General features: G+C 32.6%; 1 protein-coding gene across 2 annotated transcripts in view; it reads left to right on the top strand.

Annotated features, from left to right (window-relative positions):
• The window catches only part of Hex-A (Hexokinase A), a 75,006-nt gene that overhangs the window by 26,554 nt on the left and 31,441 nt on the right, over positions 1-17,011 (top strand). The window lies entirely within an intron of this gene.

Genomic DNA, 17,011 nt, shown 5'->3' with positions numbered 1-17,011 from the left:
ATTTATACTTAACCGGCTGTATAGTGAAAAAAGCTTTTAAACAATACTTTGCTTCAGTAAACAGAATACAGAAAAGGGTTTCGCAATTGTTAGTAAGAATCTCACCAACAAGAAAGTAAGTAGGTACTCTGATTTGATTTGAGATTTTCACGGCCAAAAGTATTACCTTGAAATATTTTTTTGGTTATTATGCCGTGTTGCGCAGATGTATACTGATGGACATTGTAACGGTTTCCTAAACGTTGGCTAATAATGGATGAAGGGCTACTCGGCATACGAAAATGAAAAACTGATTGAAATATCACCACAGAATGGTTAAAACGGCCTTAAAACCTAGCTCAAGGTTTTGTATAACAAAAGTTAACTCAAAGTCAAAAGCAATTACGTCTATTTTAAATACGAGAGAAAAAGCAGTAAAAGTTAAGAAAACGGAATATGATGTTATGAATATGAAAAATTTAATGAAAAAGATAGTAAAATGTTAGAAGCTGATTGCAATGATAGAACAGTAAAAAGGAAAATTAAATGCAAAAGTAAAAACGTATTTCAATTCAATAAAATAACAGAAAATACTGATAATAGGTATGAACTTTTAAAATCATCTTTAAGGATTGAACATTTAAATAAAGAAGAAGAACGATCACTTTTTTCAATTTGTCGAGAGTATAATGAACTTAGAAGGAGATATATATTGAGTCAAACCAATTCAATTAGGCATGAAATAAATACTACAACACAGATTCCAATACATGCAAAAACATATAGGGACCCCGAGGTACATTTATTCATTTATCGTTTCTTTACATTGTATCTTTTTTTTAAGTTATAATTTTTAACCTCACTAGGACAAGCCTGTGTTGAGGTTAATAATTTTACAAAATATTAAAAAATAGTACAAAGATTATAAGAGATTTAAAACAGTACAAATATTAAAAAAAATAATTCAAATATTAAGATAACAATATTGTTACATTGACGTTTCTGCGAATTGGATACCTACATGGTACTTATCAGCCTATTCATTAAAATATAATGCTGTAAACATGTAGGGTGACCATGATATTTAATTGCAATAAAAATGTAACAAACTATTTTTTTTTAAACAGAGAAGAAAGAAAGAGAGAAAAAAAAATTTACATTAAAAAAAGAAAAGGATGAAAAAATTAACTTATTCACAATATTATGCCACAATTTAAAAGGACAAAGATGAAAGAATATGTTGGAAATCCTCGGATGGCAGAAGTAATTTAACATTCTTTGTATAAAAAGGAAAATAAATTAATGATTCAAATTCAGGATGGTCATCTCCTTTGTGGGTAGTGCCCAAGAAGAAAGATGCAACAGGTCAAGTAAAATATAGAGTAGTGATTGATTACCGTAAATTAAATGAGGTCACTATAGGCCAAGGCTGCCCAACCTTTTTAACAGTTGGGCCAAATTGACGATTTTGAATCACTGGCGGGCCACTGAATACCTGACGATTCCTATTTCCATGGGGGGGGGGGGTTGTTAGAGAATTTATATAAAACATAATTCCCCACAAAATGAGTGCTCCCCACAAAATATTTGAAATCCATGGGGGGGGGGGGGGGTTGTTACGGAACTTCGCTGAGAAAAAATTCCGCGCACCCAAAAACATCATATGTGATTCCCCACACAACAATTTTTCGAATTCCATGGGGGGGGGGGGTGGCTAGGTGTATTTTTGTTTAAAAAGTACGTTCAAGAGGTTAGATTTTTTCGTCGCTGATTCTTTACCGCGGGCCCGCGACTCTTTTTCAAATTGGCGGATTGGCGGGTTTTTTGAAAATGGTTCACGCGGGCCACTTATAATTCGTTCGCGGGCCACATTGTGGCCCGCGGGCCTGGGGTTGGGCAGCCTTGCTATAGGCGATGCTTATAACTTACCCAACATCACAGAGATATTAGATCAACTAGGACACTCAAAGCATTAGATCTTGCATCAAGATTTCACCAAATTCCAATGAAACCGGAAGATTCACATGAAACAGAATTTTCCACCCCTCTAGGACATTACGAGTTTTTAAGGATGCCGTTTGGATTAAAAAACGCTCCTGCAACCTTTCAAAGGATTATGACTAATGTTTTTGCTGGTATTCAAGGAACAAGATGTTTCGCATATCTAGATGATATAGTTATTTATGCCGATACAATAGACTCACGGGTTTAGGTTAAAAGAAGTATTCCACAATTTAAAATTACAGCCTGATAAACGTGAATTTATGCGTAATGAAGTCGTGTATTTAGGTCACGTTATATCAGAAAATGGATTCAAACCAAACCCAGATAAAATTCAAATCATAAAAAATTACCCTATTCCAAAAAATACAAAAGATATTCAGTCATTTTTAGGACTTTGCTGGATATTACAGACGTTTTATTAAAGATTTTTGCAAAAAAGCTCAACCTCTCTCACAATTATTAAAGAAGGATATTCCATTCATTTGGAAGGAAAAACAACAAGAATCTTTTGATATACTTCGAGATCATTTAATTCATGAACAGTTCCCCGATTTCAGTAAAACATTTAATGTCACCACAGATGTCAGTAATTTTGCTATCGGTGCAGTATTATCTCAAGGCGAAATTTCTAAAGATTTGCCAATATCCTTTGCTTCCAGAACTCTAAATAAAGCCGAATCAAATTACTCAACAACAGAACGTAAACTTTTAGCTATAATTTATGGATTTAAACATTTTAGACCTTACTTGTATGGTGTAAAATTCAATATGATAACGGATCATAGTCCTTTAGTTTGGTTGTTTATGCAAAAGACTCTGGTTCTCGCTTACTTCGTTGGCGTTTAAAATTGAAAGAATATCAATATAATATTATATACAAACCCGGTAAACTTAATTCTGATTTCGATGCGTTATCTAGAATTGATCAATCTCAAATATTACACTTTAGAATAAACCCAGAACCGAATTCTTAGGAAGAATTTATAATGTCTCATTATAAAGATAAAACCATTATTGACTGCAATCATATTGTTGAAACAGACGAAAGTCTTCTAACTCGGAAAGATAATTTATGTTACTTTATTTCCAATGATAAGGAAATGTCCGAAGGTTTGTCTATGCAGATAAGGGATTTAATCAATAATCACGATGATATAAGGAAACACAAAATGTTAAAATAAATATTCCATTAATAGTACCAAAAATATTTACTCTAGATAAAGAGGATTTAATTTTTGCAAGCCATAAGCTAAATGAAATGTACGATGACTTAGAAAATATCCCTGAAGACCATATTGTAATTAGAATAATTAAAAATAACTATTTTTCAGATGTATTTTTAAGTTTAATAATCATTAACATTTTATATAAACTATTTAAGTGTTACACATATAGAAGAAATAATTTCAAAGGTGATTCTCGTGTAAGATTTATAAATTACTTGAACATTTGTAAAACAAAAGAGAAACAAACTTAGAAATGGAAGAAAACGTTACCGGGTTCACTGATGAACCCCTAACGCTTAGACGAAGTACAAGAATTCGAACTGATGTGAGATAATGATGGACGCCATATTTATCTTACCTCATATTACCTTTCTAACATACTGCTACAACCTTTGAACCTATTATGCTTCGTTCACTATCTATTATTTCTCCGTTGCACCATTCTATATCAAGGTCAATATTATGATTGTCGCCATATCTCTTGTCTACTGTTCACGCATTTCCATGTTTACTATTGATTAACTTTATTTATAATACCACACTAGTTAAATATAAGATTACTATAAGATACATTGTACGCTCAGATTAGGAGCTGATTCATCCCAGATTTCAGTTTGGAAACATTCACATAGAAACATTTAACTCTGTTAAAACTCTAGTATAAAACATATAATTAGAAATATTGTAAGACTTACAAATAAATATCAAACCAAGTGTAAAAGTGTTTTCATCAATAAGATCCATAACACACACATAACTATTCCCAAATATAATTGAGAATACCAACTATGAAAAATGAATACCTAATACTCAAATTCCATACGGATTACAATCTGAAATATTAAAACGATAAAGCATCGTTTTGTTTGATAGATAAAATACGCTTATAAATCCTGGAATTCTGTATCCATTGGGGTTCCGTAACGTAACTCATAAGGAAAAATGCACGAAAATTATAAGTCGGTGTGGCACGACATGTTACCATTTTCTGGCACAAATTCAATGAATTGTGCCTATGTATTATACTAGTACACATACGGACCTAGAAACATGATCAAATAATGATAACTTCAAACAAGATGTCGCGTATTTATTCATTTGCATTGCAGTGCATGTTTTATGTCTAGTGTTTACAGAGTTTTAGTTTCAACGCAAGCAGAATAAGATAAGATAACGACAAAAAATGCTAGATAATTCCTGTATATAGAATTAAAAAGCCTTACAATATAATAATATATAGCATTGACGTCACCATACTAACACTTATACAGGAAAGTACCTACACACCTATACATACTACGATTGTGATGAGAAAATGAATAAATGATTTCGCTTCTCCGCCATACGCCCAATCTTCTGAAAATATTATACGGCTTCGAGAACGCGATTAATTATTTTTCTTGGAAATCTCGCATCAATAACCTGCCCAATTTATTTTCTATTCTTGAATAATTCCGGAAATTCTTTAGATTCAGTTGCATGATAATATTATGTACGGTGGTATTAAGAATCTGAAGATCCGAAAAGAATGCTAGGTGTAGTGAACATGTTTTAGAAGTGGACACTTACATAGTAAGCTTGGTTATATACACGGTGTTCGGAAATTCGTAGTACAAGCGGGAAACTAATTTTTTTTTTTTCCATTTGTTTATTTTGATTTTTTATTTCTACTTTAATACTTTTTCAACAACTAAAGGATTTATAAAAAATCGAACAGGTCTATACTTCGACGCATTTTTTAAGTAAAAACAATCATGTATTTTGTATAGCATTTATAAAGATTGCTTAATTTGAAAATCGATGTTTCGTGGGAAATTTACAATACTTATTTCACCTAGAATGGATGAAAAGTGAATAAACATATTAATTTTGTTGCTTTACATCTTATAACCTAAAGTATTCTTATAAACAGAATTTTCAAATTGCACTTGACACGTGTGTACTACGACCCCGGGGTGTCCCGAAAGTGTGTAAAACTTATGGGCTGAGAATAAGGTGTAGCAAGAATAAATGACATACAAGCACAAGGAAAATAAAGACCTGTCACGATCGAGGGTATCAATTACTTGGGTCGGTTAGTGTCTCATGTCAGGAGTCGCTAAGATAGAAGAGTTGTGTAAATGAATTAAGCATGGCAGGTGTGTCAAGACAATGTTGTATTGCGCTATCAAAACATAGAATCCATCTGTTCTGCATGAAGAGAAGAGATAATACTAACAAGCTAAAGAAGACAGGAAACAAGACAAAGAAAATAAACTGGTAACGGTCGCAACTGGAAATCGAACCCAGGATATTTGTCCTACCGAGACAACGCTTCTAACCACTTGGCCATTGTGACTCGTAACCTGATTTTAATCAATTTGTCGAGCTCATATTGAGACGTTATCCAAGTAGGACGTTCGATTCTCAGTTGCGATAATTAGACTGTTTCTGTACCTTGTTCTGTATCACGTTTCGTTTAGATTTATTATTATCTTCTTCAATGATTAAATACTATATTGATGGGTATAACTTTCAAAAGTAATAAAAATAAATAAAATAATATTGTTACTCGTAGATTTCAATAGCCGTGCATTCTCATTGGCCTCTAGACAGTAGTTGGGCCACCTGTGAGGCATTCAAATAAAAGTTTCGACCATTTCCACACGATAACTTGCATATATTATGTATCTTCGATGTAAACGATTGGTTTTCGGTATTCATTTCTTGCACAATACGCACATGCACACCTTTGCCTCTTTTTTTACGACAGCTGGGTAAATATTTCGTTCGGACTTGAGCCGAAATCTGAATACTAAGCAATTTTACTAAAATCACAAACTAGACACTTGATATGTCGCAGTGGCAACTGACGGACCGATGTGTACAATCAGCTAGAATTCATTCTAAAACTGTTTACATGTGCGTGTCCGAGCAACTAGGTCAATGATTTGTGTCGAAGAATAAAAACAATTCAGAAAATGGTGTATTTCAGGAGTTCTATAATTATTAGCATTCAAAAAACATTTCCTTGTGTTTAATGCACCTTTTCACTAGCGATCAAATTCTTGTAGAAGTATTGAGAAAACTATGATGTAATTGAACAACTTAGCTATAATCGTGATTATTTTTGGGAGTCATAATGCCATGTTGCGCTTCCTCTTTCTTTAGCCAACGTTTCGTACAGCTTTAGATAAAAAAAAGAGGAACCGCAACACGGCATGATAACCTAAAATTAATCGCGATCTTACTTTTGCCAGTGAAAATTTCAAATCATAAATACATTTTTTCTATCGTTTTTCATGTTAAAAAATAAATAAAACAATCTAATTTATGTTTGCTACATATATTCAAACTTTATTACAAGTTAAATATTTAGCAAACATAGAAATTAAAGCTTGGAAATAGGTTGAAAAAACATTTTTTGTCAGTAAAACTTTAATATTTGAAGGAATCGCGGAGTTTGTAATATTTTTACATTTTGTCGCTAGTGTAGAGGGTAAGCTAGCTATATTTATACAATATATAAAGAAGAGTGTCACAGTGTGGGTTTGTCTTAAAGATTTTGAATAACCACCGCACTTCCTTCTCCTACCCCACAAAACAATTGTGATATTTCTTGATAACATTTTGCACATGTGAAGTTCAAAGTAAGAGAAAATTACAGTCTACATCTGATTTCTAAAAACTCTGCTTAAAGCCCGGATAACGCCGGGGACTTCGGCTAGTAATACATCGATAGCAATAATACGTACCTTAGGTGATCTTCAAGGCGTTTACATACATCGTGTAAGATGTAAGTACCTACCTACTTGACTCTGTGATTACATACAAGCATGCAGGAGTTTCAATAAATAAATATAATCCAGTACAGTAATGTGAATGAAATCATATATCTATCTGCTTCCTCTTTTCAGGTGATTAACTCTGTCCTTAGCATTGCATTAGCTTATAAATTTCTGAGTCGCAAGGGGTAACCGTGCGAATTTATTTCACTAAGTTTTGTGTTTTAAAACGCAGTAGATATTTTAGATTCTTTTTTGTTGATTATTATTTTCTTTATAAGGTTCATAAATCAAAAATAATGCATAGGCATACCGTAGAAGTGTGCGACCTTTACATTCAACCTCGACACAGGCTTAATCGTAGTAAGGTTAATTTTCACGAGAAAAAACATGGTTTATGTACAGTGAGATGATATAAATAAATATACCTGCTATTGGGTGCAAAATGACCTATCTGGATGTTTTCTTACATAAATACACAAGCGGATGATTTCACTGTAAAAATTAAATAAGAAGGGAAATACGTGTGCGCTTATAAAATCATTTTTGCAGGAAGTAAGTGTGCGCAAACATATAACCGCATATGCTTACACCCACACACTTACCTCATTACACAGATGAATGAGAACTACTTCTTTACAACCGTTTTACAAAAATTTTTGTAGATACAGAACGACCTGTTTCAAGGCTACTAAAAACAGTATCTACACATTTGTCGCAAACATCGCTGCGTACACTTACCCACCGCGTACTGTTACCCATCGTGACTCTAACCTTATTATAATTATTTCTTAGTATCTGCAATTTTTCTCCTACAATGACAAGTAAATAGGTACTAAGTGCTTCGATGGTGGTTCCTGACCGCATAGTTTATTCAAGACCAAGGTCGGCTAGCCATTGCGTTTATTTATCATTCTATGCGTTTATATAGGTAAATTTTTATCACAAATAATTATACTTTGACTTTAAAACCTTATCACAGTTATAAAATTCAGACTTTTCCTTATGTTTTTTCCTTGTAGATTGACCATTCAATTGGGAATGGGTCATAACTCCGATAACCCGCTCTTTGGGTTTTTAGAAAATCTTTTATCTTAGAATACCGTTTAATATTAAAGAATTGAAAACCTTACGTTCATAGCTAGGTTACCCATTAGTGATCATCTGATACAAAATGCTTGTATTTTTTTAAGAAAAGCCCACTAGGGCGTGTAATAAATAACTAAATACTTTATGGTAGTATAAAATTAGCCAAGTACTATCAATTCAATTTTCGAAAGCCAAAGATAAACTAAAAAAGACCACAACTAAAGACCATTCTACAGAAATTATGAAATAAGTTTTATTGCAATATTTAGAGATTATAATAATAAAAATACTAATTTCGATTGTGATTCTGTCTGTAACTCCGGTTCAATGATTCATTGTAAAACTTTTGTATGCATCGAATTTATTTCGAAATTAGAACTGACAAAAAATCATATAAGGCATAAAGAAGGTACTAAAATTTTTTTATTTAATAATTCTATATTTGAAATCTGTATATCTTTTCTTAAAATTTTTACCAGATGTCGTATTTTTACCATACAATTATAATATCCCGTGATATTCACGGGCCTGCTATAAAAATGAACTTTCGTACGGATAGCGTTTATAAAGGCACTCTTATATCAAAGTCTGGCTTTAATTAATATTTCCCAATGGGGTAGTAGTTTAAGACGCCTGTTCCGGTAAGACAATAGATCCTGGGTTCGATTCCTAGTTGTGACCGTTATCTTTTTATTTTCCTGTGTCTTCTTTTTCATGTTTCGTTCAGATTTATTATTATTATCTTCTTCTTCAATTATGTACTATTTTTATTACATGTTTTAAGACGTGCTGTTGATTTCCCAAAAATAAATACTGACATCAATTGAGCTGTTTAATTAAAAGCCCAACCCACAATTCCGTCGTAATTGACTTGCAATCAAATACAACAAACACCCAACCCCTTTCTTAAAATTAAAAATAATTTCGCAGCTTAAAGTTTGTTCATTCATTGATATTGCAGCCCATTGCGAATGGGCTGCTTGTTGTTGCTCAGTATATTGCATACTCTAACATCATTATGCAATTTACTCCAGAACAACATATGCATAACCCACTTTTTTCTCCTATTTATGAATATTTTTCTAGAATCTTTACTAATTATGCTCAATTTTAATTAATATTTACACTTATCATTGTTGCAATTTCTATTATTTAAAAAAATAAAAATTTCGTTTAATTTTAAATCCTTCATAACTCAGGTCGAAGTTTTTGAGGTTAGGCTTTTGTTGCACTAAAGACGTCGACTTTCTTTGCTAAAACATGCGTGGGATTCATTCAATGAGGATATACACATTGTGTTTGAACAGTGATGCTATTATTGGTAGTAGCATTGAAATAATTGTAAATTGTATCACATTATTCTTACAAAGCTCTGAATTTGTTATTTGTACTCTGTGGACTGTAGTACTGTACATGCAGATCAGCTCGTATTCTCGTGTATACGCACATGTTGGAGTATTTCGGGGGCATACCAAAGGCGATGGCTGTGCCAACTCATTCAGACGTCTTCGGGTGACGCTTATAAACGTTCCCTAATAAAAATACCAACTTTTATATGAAGCTTTTACTAATCGTGTGTTTTCGTAAAGGAAAGCAGGAAAATAACGTATATTTAAAAAAATCAAGTCACCTGATGAGGGGTTTATAATGTAAATACGTTGCTTTAGCACGTCACAATCTACAAATAATAACATTATGATGCTTATTGTCTTTGTTGAAGATCCCAGAAAATCAATCTGATGGTATTCACCAATGTTGCTAGGTTACTAGATAGTTCATATATACCAAGAAGACTGTTCATACGATTTCTCGCCTTTGATACCACGAATCAAAATATTTTACTCACAAAACTTGCCCAATTGAGTTTCTATATTCGTGTGCTAAAGTTTGTTAAAAGTTACCTCAAAAACAGAAAGCACAATAACATACACGGAAACCTCTAATCCTCTGAGTTTCTTGTTTTTTTCTATAGAGTTCCCCAAGGGTCTATCCTAGGGCCTCTTTTCTTCTCTCTTTCCTTTAATGACATTACTGAAGTTATCCGATTTTCTCGCTTTCTCCTTTTTTATTGTTATGTACAATAAATTATACATATATTTGCTGATAGTTTTATTAATGTTTTCTTTAATCTCAAGGTTGTTCACAAACTTTATATGAAATTATTCATAAAATAAACAAAGTATTAATTAAAAAAATATTGCGTAGGTACATAGGTTCTACGGAGATAAAAATCAGATCATTGCGCAATGGCTGCAAACAATTTCCAAAATTACCGCGTCATCCGTGTATTTGGATTGACTTATTAATTTTATTTGTGTTGATAGCATTCCAAAATTAACACCGATACGAATCCGTTCATTGAGTTAGATTTAAACAAAGAAAATCAACAAAGATACCTACGTAGGTCCACCGGCCCACGCTTACCGGTAGATACGCTAGTTTTCTTTATTTCGTTGATTTTTGTATAAAAAGATAAATCATAAAGTTTAAAAATAAAAATAACTCACCAAAATTCCTCTCAAAGTTCTAGCGAGATGTTTTTCAAACCAAAACCTTCGCAATCGGACTACGCAAAACCTTGTGTAATTAAAATTAAAAAAAAAATGCAACTAATATTTAACAGAATAGAAATAAACATGAGAGCTGTCATATTTGTTGGGATTGGGTTGGGGTCCCCTTTTTGGTCCTGTAAACAATATAAAAATCAATTTAATATCTTTCAAAAAATAATGCCAAATTCTGATAACTTTTCAAATACATCCGCATGTTAGACAAAATAAAAAGAGCAGATTTTTTTTGTGTGCAGTTTTATAGATTTCTAAATAGGCCTAGCAATTAAAATATTATTAGTATTTTTCAAAAATTCTTCAAAAGGTTATTGTACAAATTATACTACGAATTTGAACACTTTATGCTCGGACATTGAACACTTTATGCTCGGACATTGACTTATCCTCTCACAAGAAGTTTGGAGGCTATTTTTAAGCTCGTACAAAAAATAATCAAGTGAATTCACTTAAAAATAAATCCCACTACAGCAAAAACATGTTTTTCAGTCGGCTCATTTTATTTCGCAAAGCTAACAGCGAATACAGTTTAAATATTTAATTATGTATTAAGATGACGAGATAAAAAAGATGATGACAGATATTTGCAAAGCTATTTTGAATCCCAAATACATAACGAACATGAAATTATAAATCTACCTATTAGAAAGAAAACTGATGTCACCAATTTACATACATAAGACCTTACGACTCCTGGACCTCCGACAGGTCAAATGACCGCACAAGAGTCCCAACTGCTCCCAACCGTATGGAGCCAGTGAGAATATGGCATCCCCAATTGGGGAATGTTATTTGGCTTAAGGTAATGGGGAGAGAAAGGAGATGAGCGGTGGATGTGCTAAAAGTTCCTTGCTATTCAGATCTGGTCATAAAACGCGGCTAAAGCCATTTAGCCAAGCAACGTTTCTATTCTGAATGGTGGTCTTACACCAGGGCGATACTGAAAGTATCTTCCACTCTGAAACGTGCCGCAAGTATACTATATACGAGTATTATTTGAAATTAAGTAATTGTGATACAATGAACAACTAAGCCCATCGTTCCATGGGTTGGTAAAGGGTAAGGAAACGGTAAGGAATCGACATAAATCGTAAGATCCTGCTCAGAAAAGTTCCACAATGGCTGCACTGCAAACCGTAACGAACTTTACTTTTCTGCGCAGGGTCTTACAGCACTTGGATACCGGACCGTAGTTCAGGGAGGTAAAATGTACGTACGCCCGCCAGGGTTTGAAAACCGCGACCTCCGGATTACCCCTTGATGATTTTTTGTAATATTTTTGCTGTCTGATAAATAAATACTATCTTATATTTTAGACATATCTTGAGGATAAATTTGTAAAACAATGAATTCTCCATGACAATGCAATTTTTGTGTGGGTTACTGGTTTTCCTTAACAGACTGTGTTTTACTTCTAAAAATCCATAAATTTTCCTTCTGTGGGATCCGTCAATTTGACAGATAACATACATATCAACACTTTCTTGACTGGTAGTGAGCATATTAGATATTATGAAATAATTTTGAAAAAAATCCAATTTGGTAGTTCAAACAATTATGTTGTACATTTAGATCGATTTTTTTAAAGATACTCTCCTTTTAGTTATTGTTATCAGTTGCTTGACTATGTCAGTGTAGAGCGAGACAGATAAATTACAGTCGTATAAAAGCCCAAGTTTTAGGTTGATCTCCATCTAACATCTCGGCTCTTAGCTACTAGTGAAGTAATTTCAGAGTATCATTTATATGAATCTTATACTAATTGTGGTATATACTCGTATAATAACAGTATAACAGTGGCGCAGCCGGTGCCTAATCGTAAAAACTGAAAGGTACCTACTCAATTTCGTTTTTCGATTGGACATATTATGATATCATGCAACTTGCATCGGTAGATAGTTACATAAATACTTCATAATTCTCATTTCACGGTCAAAACGCTAGAAGTGACGGCTAATCAGCTGGGACCAGTATTCTTTATTATTGTTTGATAAACGAATGTCAACATTTGCAAACACTTACTTCCCTAAGTTTTTTCGCACGGAAGTAGGCTGAGTCTCGTGTAGTATTGTGGCCTTACAATTATTTAAGTATTGAACTGTAAGCGCCGCGGGCATCTTAGATCAAACGCATTAATATATTATAACAAAGTTGTTTATCACATTATCTTGTCAGGGCTTCAATACTTGCCGGAGGGTTTTATCACAACTGAACTGCAGAATCTGCATGTTGAACTCAGCAAACTCTTAACGCAAATAGTTTCAGCTCGCTACGTAATTTGTATCATGAGCTAACGTAAAACACGCCTCAACGAAAGATCACATAAAATAGTATCAGAAACTTATACAATAGTGCAGTGTGTAAAAATCATCATAATCTTCATCAATAAATGTCTATTTACTGCTGAGTGAAGGTCTCAACTAGCTGCTTTCTCTCTTCTCCGTTCCTTGCATTGCGCTACGATATGTTTACAGATAACAATAATTTATCGAATTGATCCAACGTCATTGAATGCCCCCTTTATGAACTGTTAAGTAATTTTAATAACGTATGTACTGCATTGTTAAGGATCAACGCATTTAAAAACTAGTTTAAGCTTCTAAATCCATAATAATATTTAGTAGCAGTAAGAAATTTTAATTAAAATATTAATTGGCTTTTTACGGAGGTTGATAATGCACGTAAAACGCATTTAAACCAAGTCGAGTATGAATTATTCTCAATGCTTCTTCATGAAACGAGGAATCCATATTTACATAAATGAATTCAATAGAAAAACGTCACGTGCGTTTCATGTGTTAATTCCGGTTTTATCCAGTTATATTTTGCATCACACATTATGATGGAAGGCACATTCTGTAGGTATACCTACAACGTTGATGTGTGGGAAAAGATATTATGTATATTAGCTCAAACCTGGTTCCAGGGCCGGCCCTGAGCTAAACAGCGCCTGGCGCGAGTAAAAATTTGACGCTCCTTCTCAAAACCAGTCTAAACGCCTAGCTAGGTGATCACTGTTATCAATAATATTCGGATTATTTGTATTTTTGTGTGGCGCAGTTTTTGTGAAATATAATCTCAAGGGCTATGTGTTAGGATTGATAGGTGTTATCAGCGCATTGACGCCTTGACAAATCGGCGCCTAGAACGGACTGCTCCAATTGCGCCCGTATAGGGCCGGCCCTGCCCGATTCATTAAGCGAATGTAAACGAAGTAAAAACACGTGTTTAACGTCACGACGACACTTTTGAAGTTATTATTTACATTCACAAAAGTAAATACTAAGTAAACTAACACAGACAAATACTTACATTTTATTTGAAAAGCTGTTTTACATTATTAATTACAAAAAGTTAGATTTATTTAATAAACCTGTCTTGTAGAACTTTTCACTATTGAAGGAAGCTCGAGGATGTAGGTTTGTGCTAATCCTGAGGTTGACATATCATACAAATATATTATATTTTTTAATATCAATTCGTCAATCTTACTTTTCAATTCAATAAATAAAATGACCTTGAAATTACGAAATTCTTGAAATTGGAAAAAGCGATAATGTTGAAATTAAATTGTCTCAAATTATGGGAAAAATCGCATTTTATTAAATCCGTGAAGTAGTAGTAAAACAGCTGGTCAAGAAATTAAGATGAAAAAAATTCCCGATTAAAAATAGGTAAGGATGTTTCTTACTCGTATTTTTATATATATTATTTTTTACTCTTTAAAATTTATCACATTGTAAATTTCGAAAAAAACAAATTCTTCAATTTTTATTTCCAAAATGGATTCCTTTGCATGATAAACGGTTTTTCATGATGTTACCTTTGTTGTCTTGAATATTACTATGCATCAAAGTTTAAGTCAACAGATTGACACTACGAGCCTTTTAACCAAGTCTAGGTCCCACAAAAGAGCATCGCTCTGAGGTTAAGAATAAATAATAATGTATGTATAAATTACGTTAGAGATAATACACTACAAAGTACAGTCACCTTGAAATTGATAAATTAATCAACCCGTTGATAATGCATCGTCTAAATTAGATAGTGAGTAAGGTAGATTATTGAGAATGGTATTTTAGGTGTGCTAATCATTCTTCAGTTCTCTGCTACTATAGAAACAGAGGCTGTCACAAATTAGTTTACATTTCTTTGATGTTGTCTGGCCAATGAACCAAAAATTAGAAATGCCAAAGTAATAACACATTTATATGCATTGATAACAGGAAGGAAATCATTAGACAGACACTCGAAGGTCAACCACCATTGTTGATGATTTACTTCACTTTCAAGACTCGTAGACTAACCATTCATAAATGTGCACAATAGATATGAATAAAATATTTCTAGATGCTCTGAAGTTTACACCTCAGTTTTGACACATTCGTATAATTCACCCGAAAAGCTATATTCACGCTGATTTTGAAAAAGTTCATTATAGATTATTGCATAATTACATTCCTAAAACCTGAAATGAAAAACGAGTTTGGAACAACTAGCATTTAGCGTTCTTATCAGGTTGTATTTATAACCATTATATTTTAAAGAGAACGGCGAATTCGCATTCATTTATGACAGTTGTAAAAATTATGTACCTGCACAATTCTAAGATATTTATATTAGATAACATAAATGACAAAATATCATATTCGTGAACATTTAAGATGATAAAATATATTTTTTTTTGGAATTTCAAATTACCTGTTTGTAAAGGACATTAGATTTAAAGATATTTTTAATTTTAATAAAAAAGGCATAACATTAGATTACTTGAAAGCGTACAGAACCAGGAAATACATTACTAATAAATACAGCACAATCAAATACCAGTTAAATACTCGTTCTTAAAATATTTAAAATAAATCGCTATATTGATTGAATAGTCATGTACTTTCTCTTCCCTATCTCCTTCACTTAACGCTCCAATCTCCTCACAACATAACACAATTATAAAATATATTGTCCCACTTATTCCGGACAGAAATATAAAAAAAGACTCATACGATTTTATGGACTATTTCAAAAGCACAAACACAGCAGTAGGTACTTGTCATTCTGACCACACCTACTTTTATCAGTCGTGTTTATTTCCGTAATTTGACACAACATGTTATTACGTTTGCACTTCCTAGATATTAATTAACATTGTACAAGATTCAAAGGCACCACTAACTGCTAGTGTAAAAGTTATATAATCTATACTTTATATAATAAATACAATATTATCTTTAAAAGTTGTAAACGGCGTCTGTAACGTGGTGCTCTAGGTTAGTGACTCTGAGTCAGGGCATTGCAGGTTTAATTCGTGTGAAGAACCAAACCTACTTCTAAAATATCTCTAACATATCCACCCTAACGTACCTACTTTTGAGTACATAATATTTAAGTATGTTAGACTTGATCGAATTCAAAATAATCTTAAATTAAAATGGCAACACAAAATTATTTTCAAAATATTGATAAAGTAAATAAATCTAATTAGAACCTAAAAAAGAATCCAAAACACGCGTTTGGCAAAGATGTTCGTCAGAAAAAAACGACTCCCTAGCGTTATCACAAATTTACATAGGTATGTTGCCTAAAATAGCAATATTTTTGATAGTTTACACAAACACCTGACACACATCTTCAAGAGAAAGCTTATTAAAGAATCATCAGAAATTATTTACGAATTTTACCAACGTGGTAACGGTGGATACCTATGTAAAAAAAAATTAAGATAATTTTTTTTGTGTTCTTTATAAAATTATGAAAATTTTAAAGATTTTTCGCCACCGAACCTGAAGTTTCAAAAAGTCAGGTAAAGAAAAACAATATTTCAGCAGAACATTTTTTTAATATGACTTTGTATTGCCATCGACGCCGAGCCTTACTGCCCTTCAATGGCCTCATTTTAACCCTGAGGCCACCATTGCCGATCTAGATTTTAAAATAATTAAGATTTAGCTATCACATCTTACAATACCTGCGATTAGTTGGATTCAGAGAAATACACATTAGTCAGCATAAAACAATTCCATAACAGATTATGAATTGAATTGACATTTGACCACTACCTGCGTCAATAATTAATTTCCCTCTAGTGATTATAACTTATAAGTAGTAAAATTGTGTTACTGTAAGATTTTATCTGTTATCAAATCGTCAGAAAACAATGGTCAATTATAGTAAAATTATATGTTTTCTCGCCTTTTATGGCGTAGATTGCTAATAACGAAAGATAAGCTACAATTTCAACCATTGGCTTACTGCGGATATAAAAGAGCACAATGGGACAATTGTGTTTAATAACCGTAAACAGGATTTAAAAAATTATTAAATTAAAAATGAGGTATCCCGATAAAGAGTAATCTTTAAGAAAAATAGTAACCTTTGGCAGGTA

Source organism: Hesperophylax consimilis, chromosome 11 (assembly GCF_061612785.1).
Source record: "Hesperophylax consimilis isolate HC1 chromosome 11, BYU_Hcon_1.0, whole genome shotgun sequence".
Taxonomy (NCBI): domain Eukaryota; kingdom Metazoa; phylum Arthropoda; class Insecta; order Trichoptera; family Limnephilidae; genus Hesperophylax; species Hesperophylax consimilis.
This window is presented reverse-complemented; position numbering and strand designations above follow the sequence as displayed.